This window comes from Corylus avellana, chromosome 7, assembly GCF_965113065.1.
Source record: "Corylus avellana chromosome 7, dhCorAvel1.hap1.2, whole genome shotgun sequence".
NCBI lineage: Eukaryota > Viridiplantae > Streptophyta > Magnoliopsida > Fagales > Betulaceae > Corylus > Corylus avellana.
This window is the reverse complement of record NC_142496.1, coordinates 19,693,326-19,699,325: the sequence shown is the minus strand read 5'-3', so window position 1 is coordinate 19,699,325 and position 6,000 is coordinate 19,693,326.

Below are 6,000 nucleotides of genomic sequence, written 5' to 3'. Positions count from 1 at the left end.
CATAATACAAATATAAAAGATCAATGATTCAAACATGAAAATATACAAACAGTGTTAATAGTTTTCATGCTTTGCTGTAACAGTATATGAACAATGAATATATCTAAACAGTGAAAACAAACCACCAAATACGAACTGGAGTTTATGGCAAAACAAAATATATATAAGCAACAGTGTTAAACTTGCATGCTTTGTTTCTACCAAATGTGAACAATAAAAATATAAGGCTAAACAATATTCTCAATAATCACCGGATGCTAACATAACTATATGCTGAGCAAATATAGCCTAGAGATGGCTCTGATACATGAAAGCATATAAACTAAATTATGCTATAGTAGAAAAAAAAAAAAACACAGTGAAAATAAAAGAATTTCAGAATCACCTCCAGCCATTGCTTTACTCAAGCGAAGTGAAGAAAATTTCTCAGCAACAGAGAATCCAGAAAACTAGAAAACAAGATTTTAGAGAAAGGTTCTTCTGACTTATGTCTACCAGTACAATACCGTGTAAAATGATGGAATACATATGGCTTTTTATAGGTAGGTCAGTGACCTTTGCTCTTAATTGTTATTGATTTTGCTCCTCTCATCAAGGAGCAAAATCACTCAATGAAATAAATTTCATAATATCTTTTAGAATAAAATTCCTTGATATTGTAACCGAAACAATTATAATAAATATAATCGTAATATAAACTGAAATTATATTAAATATACTCATAAATAAATGTGGCATAAAGGGCCATACCTCATAGGATTTTCTTACATAGAGTAACTTCATAATTTGTCCAAAAATCCTCAATATCATAAATTGAATCTTTGTAAGACACGAATATCTAAATAACTCCCAAATTTAATTAATAGTCCTCGATAAAAAAAAATTGGAACCTAAAGTTTGTATGGTGTGCATCGGAGCTTAAGTATCCTCGATAAAAAAATATCATGATCAAATTCCTCAATGATTAAAAATTAAAGCCTACTAGTATTCTCCAAATAAAGATACTTCAATGGTAGAAATTAGACCTTTTTTCTCGAGGAGGATCATATTTTGACTCATCCTGAAAACGAATCAACTATCCCATTTTTACTCAAGGCAGAGGCAATTGTGGAGTTTCATACCAGTTGTGGATATTCTTGTTGTAGATGATATACTGGTGCAACATTGGATATGGCAGGTCGAGGCATATAACATTCCGACCAGTATGTTGCCATGATGTCTAAAGAGAGCCTTATATGTTCAGGTATTTCTTGTGGACACTCTTTTGGTCTTTGATCCCTCTCCCTTGTCGAGCATACTCGAGGCAAGGGCACATTGGGAAATCTTTGGCAAATAAGGACATCTAGCATCCCTATCGGCAAGTTGCCTTGACAATTGAGTAGAGCTTCATGGATTCAAGTATTTCCTGTAGAAGCTTTTTAAGAAGCAAATATATTTGGCAGCTATGCTGCTTGTTAGTTCAAGTATGGCTAGACCGTAATCCAAATTGATCTAGCGCTTTAATTGATGAGGAAAAATAATTTAAACCATCATTTTTCAACTACTGCAATAACTTAGCAAGTGTGCTAAAATTGGATGTCATTGAGCAATTCGTGCTCAATCATCTCAATTATACAAGTAAATGTAAAGTAGATGGTAAAAGTTTTACCGAAATTTGATGGTTACAAGTTGTTGAGCTTTTTGATGCTCGAGCTTTGTCCTTCGAAGTTGTGACTCTTGGGATCTTCTTCCGTAATCCATATTGATCTAGTGTTGGGGCTTTGTCGCCATTTTGGTCCCTTGAAGCTTAGGACTTGTCTCTCGGAGGAGTTGGTTTTTTGTGCTTTCTACGGGCTCAAAGTGGAGCTGCTTGTTGTACGTTGCTGTGTTGCCACGCACAATGAATAAAAGGAATTCTGTGAATTGTTCAAGACACATCCAACAATGACAAATTACTACAGTTGTCTATCGTCTTCCTTTATCTTTATAATCTGTAGGGAGAATCCGATTAGTATGAATTGCTCGTGAAAGGTCTCCTTTGCTCAAAATGAGGCTAACACGGTTCCTCTGGGAGGAGACTTTGATGATGCTCGGAATCTCAGAGGCTGTTATGAACCTCAATGGTGCTAAAAGTCTTGGTAGGAGTCCTTCAAAGCAGCTTGGAAGATGGCCTATTGATTGTGATGATCACCAGAGGTGCTTGGATTGCCCAAGTCACGAGTATGAGATTCTTGTACTCGTCACCTATGCCCAAACCCAGATTTGAAATTGCATGTGTGCTAGACGTGTAGCTCTACTCTAGGAAGCATTAAAAAGCCTCTCTCTATTGATAGGGCTACATAGGAATTTGCTACACTAGTCACTTATGAAACATAATTAATATTAAGTATAAAAAAGCACCACAAGGGTGCAAAGGGAGTTACACAAAAGCAACTACATATCTCCTTTACAATCCCCAAAATCAAAGATTTGTATTATATTATATAATCATATCCCTTTCTAGACATGGACATATATTTATAATACAAAAATGAGTTATCCACACTTAGCAGCGTCTTCCTTTATGGCAATGATGGGTTAGCCCTTTTTCTTTTCTTTTCTTTTTTTTGGAAAAATTACAGTTTACCCCCCCAAAGTTAACAGCGTTTTTCAATTCAAACATCGAAGTTTCAATTTTTGCAATCCACCCCCACAAAATTCCAATTTTTTTCAATTCGACCAATATCATCCCAAAATTCCCATATTGCCCCTGATTTTATTTTATTTTATTTTTTATAATTTTTATGAAAAAGAAAACAAATTCGGGGGGGTGCAAAAATGACCAGATGACCAAAGGAGCCACCCCGAATTTTTTTTAAAATTTTTTTTTATAAAAAATAAAAATAAATAAAAATTAGGGGCAATATAGGAAGTTTTGGATAAAATTGGTCAAATTGCAAAAATTTGGAACTTTGGGGGGGTAGATTGCAAAAATTGAAACTTTGGTGTTCGAATTGAAAAACGCTGTCAACTTTGAGAGGGTAAACTGTAATTTTCCCCCCTTTTTTTTTTGTTTTTTTTTTTTTTTTTGTTTTAAAGGCAATGAGTTATCAAAGCACATATATTTATATATGCAAAAATGCTCCCATAAACAGTTAACTAAGCATGAACTTATCTTGCTTTTGTACGGAGATTAACACTTTCATTGACCCATTTCTTGGTCTAGCAGTCTCTAATTTTTCCTTTTTATTGATCTGTAATAATTTGACAAAAGAGAGCATGTGCACCCAAATAATAGCATGATATTTCTCAATCAGTGAGTTGAGAAGTAAGAAAATTAAGCTCTCCTTTACACTTACATTGTTATGGTAGGCACATATGTTAATTAGAAATAAAAGATCTCCTTTATTTTTTTTTTGACTTCCGTCAAACACATATGAAGGAATAGAACTTTCAACTTCCCTTTTACATCCAGAAGTGTACTCATAGGACAAACGGTACTCCTACTTCTTGGTCTTTATTTTCTTTTGTAATCAAAGATCATTTGCTCTTGTTTGTTCTTTTCAGGTTTTCAAAATAATGAAACCATCTTGTTGACACCACGAATTGGACTAAGAAGTGTTGAAACATTGAAACAATATCTGAAATCTTGTGAATAGAATGCTAAATGCCACAATTAATAAGCAAGAAGGCCCAAATAAATTAGTAAATGTCACAGTTAATAAGAAAAACTTATATCTCCTATCCTACAAAAGGCAAACACCTATTTGGTGCTACAATGCCAAATATCTTTTTGTCCAGCTGAGTTTGGGCATTCTTTGATCCAGTTGTTTTCCAGACTTTCTCCTGCAATATCTTCTAAAATTTGCACAAAATCGTGGACAATTGGCACATCAGATAAAATAGGCACTTGGCGTATTTGCTAAGCCTTTGATTCACTCAAGGAGGAGCCGTGGCCTCGTTGGGTGCTGATTTTAGAGCACTAAAACCAAACAATGATGTGCTCTTATTCATGTGAAGCATTTTTCAAGCACATTTAAGCATAGCGTTAGATGGTGCACAATTAAATATTTAAAAGAGTAAGTCTTCAAGTGCTACAGATGTGTTAGATGGAAAAGAGATTTTTTTTTTTTCTTTGACCCAAGCCTTTTGCTTTGAAAGGCTTCTAGGTGCTTGCTTTGAACACAACCATGTGTTTAGCCATTTGAGAATTACTCTCAAGTTCTTTTCCAATACCAAAGCAAAATTTTGAACACATGACAATTAATGCAAACAGATATATCATTTTTGGTCTTAAATGAAACATCTGCAAAAGCCATCTTCTTTTTATGAATCCGTAGTAACCTGATGAGGGCAATGAGCTTTTGCTTTTAAACAAAGCTTGCAAAAATACAAATAAGGCATAAAGAACTAGGATTTTCTTTTTTCAATGAATGTCAATGGTACATCTCTTTTTTGTCTATCCACGTGAAACCTATGCAAAAGGTGAACGTGCTTTTTCATAGGCTTTGACTAAAAAGTCACATATTTCACATTTCAATAAATTGTCAAATGCTATTAAGTTCACAAATTAAATGAAAAAGCGTAAGTGAGACTTATCTTGCAAATCTTGATGGGTTTATGATCCCAGACACATCTCTAAGGATTGTGAATTTTGTTCTCTTAGCCAATCTGATTCTGCAATGCTTCTTGTAGTATCCGACAAGAGTTGGAAGAGCTCTTATTTACACGATCTCGTAGTTCCCTAAAGAATTTATCATTATCTTCCTCGACAACGTTAGTCCCTCTCCATGAACTCCTACCTATTGTTGGCATCAAGTTTCCTAGTATCCATTTATTTGTGGAATATCTTGGTGGTATGGTTCTCAACTCCCATAACAGATTGCATGATAGGTCGAAAGCTTCTCTATGACAGCCCATCTCAAAGCTTCCTTGTCTTATTTTCTCGATCTCGAAGGGCTTGCAAACATATTCTACGCTTGCCCATTCCCCAGCTTCCTACCACTCATTAAACCCTTTTTAGCCCTTATAAAAACATAGATATTTACTCATGTCGTAAATTATCAATTATCACAAGTTAATAAAAAGGTGAATGAAAACAGGGGCTAGACTTATCTCTTGCCTATTCCCCAGCTTCCTACCACTCATTAAACCCTCTTTAGCCCTTATAAAAACACATATATTTACTCATGTTGTAAATTTTCAATTATCTCAAGTTAATAAAAAGGTGAATGAAAACAGGGGCAAAACTTATCTCGCACACCCTTGGAGATGAACACTGTTGGTGTTAATGTACGCAGATCGCCACAGAGTGGATCTGGGATTCGTGATTATAGATCACACAGACGGTGCCAAACTGTTGGGACATTTTTTGGTCTAATAGTCTCCAATTGGTGACATCTGCCATGGATCTTCAGAAATTTCGAGAAGGACACCATCTCATTCTGGCTGGTTGATGTATCACTCGAACGCGTGATCACCACCATAGCGGATTTTGATTTTGTAAGAACATAGTCATTCTCACATACAGCGCCAAACTGTTGGGACATTTTTGGGTCTAACAGTCTCTGATTGGTGAGATCTGCATGTTCTTTGTGTTCTTCGAGACGTCTTTGATCTTCAATCATTGCACTCCTATAAAATAACAAGAGTGTCGAAGGATCTCGGCCTTGGCCGGAGACTTTCCGATGCTTAAGTTACCATTCTTACGTGGAGTCAAAATATAGTATGAGCTCAGGTCAATTTTCAAATGATTTGATCAATCCCTTTTATTGGATTTTATATAACTGCTCTCTCCATGTTCTATCTTCAGGTGGTTGATGGATAGTGGGAGGTAGTTTAGAGATAATGGAGGGTGGTCAATAGATCATGGGTTGTCCACATTCAGATAATGGTTGAGAGATAATCTCATGATGCTTGAGTGGGACCCATAGTAGATTTTATCCCCAACAGATGTGAAAACAACATTTCTTAATGGATAATTGAAAGAGGATATCTATATGATCCAACCCGAAGGATTCAAAGTGGATGGACATGAAGAGA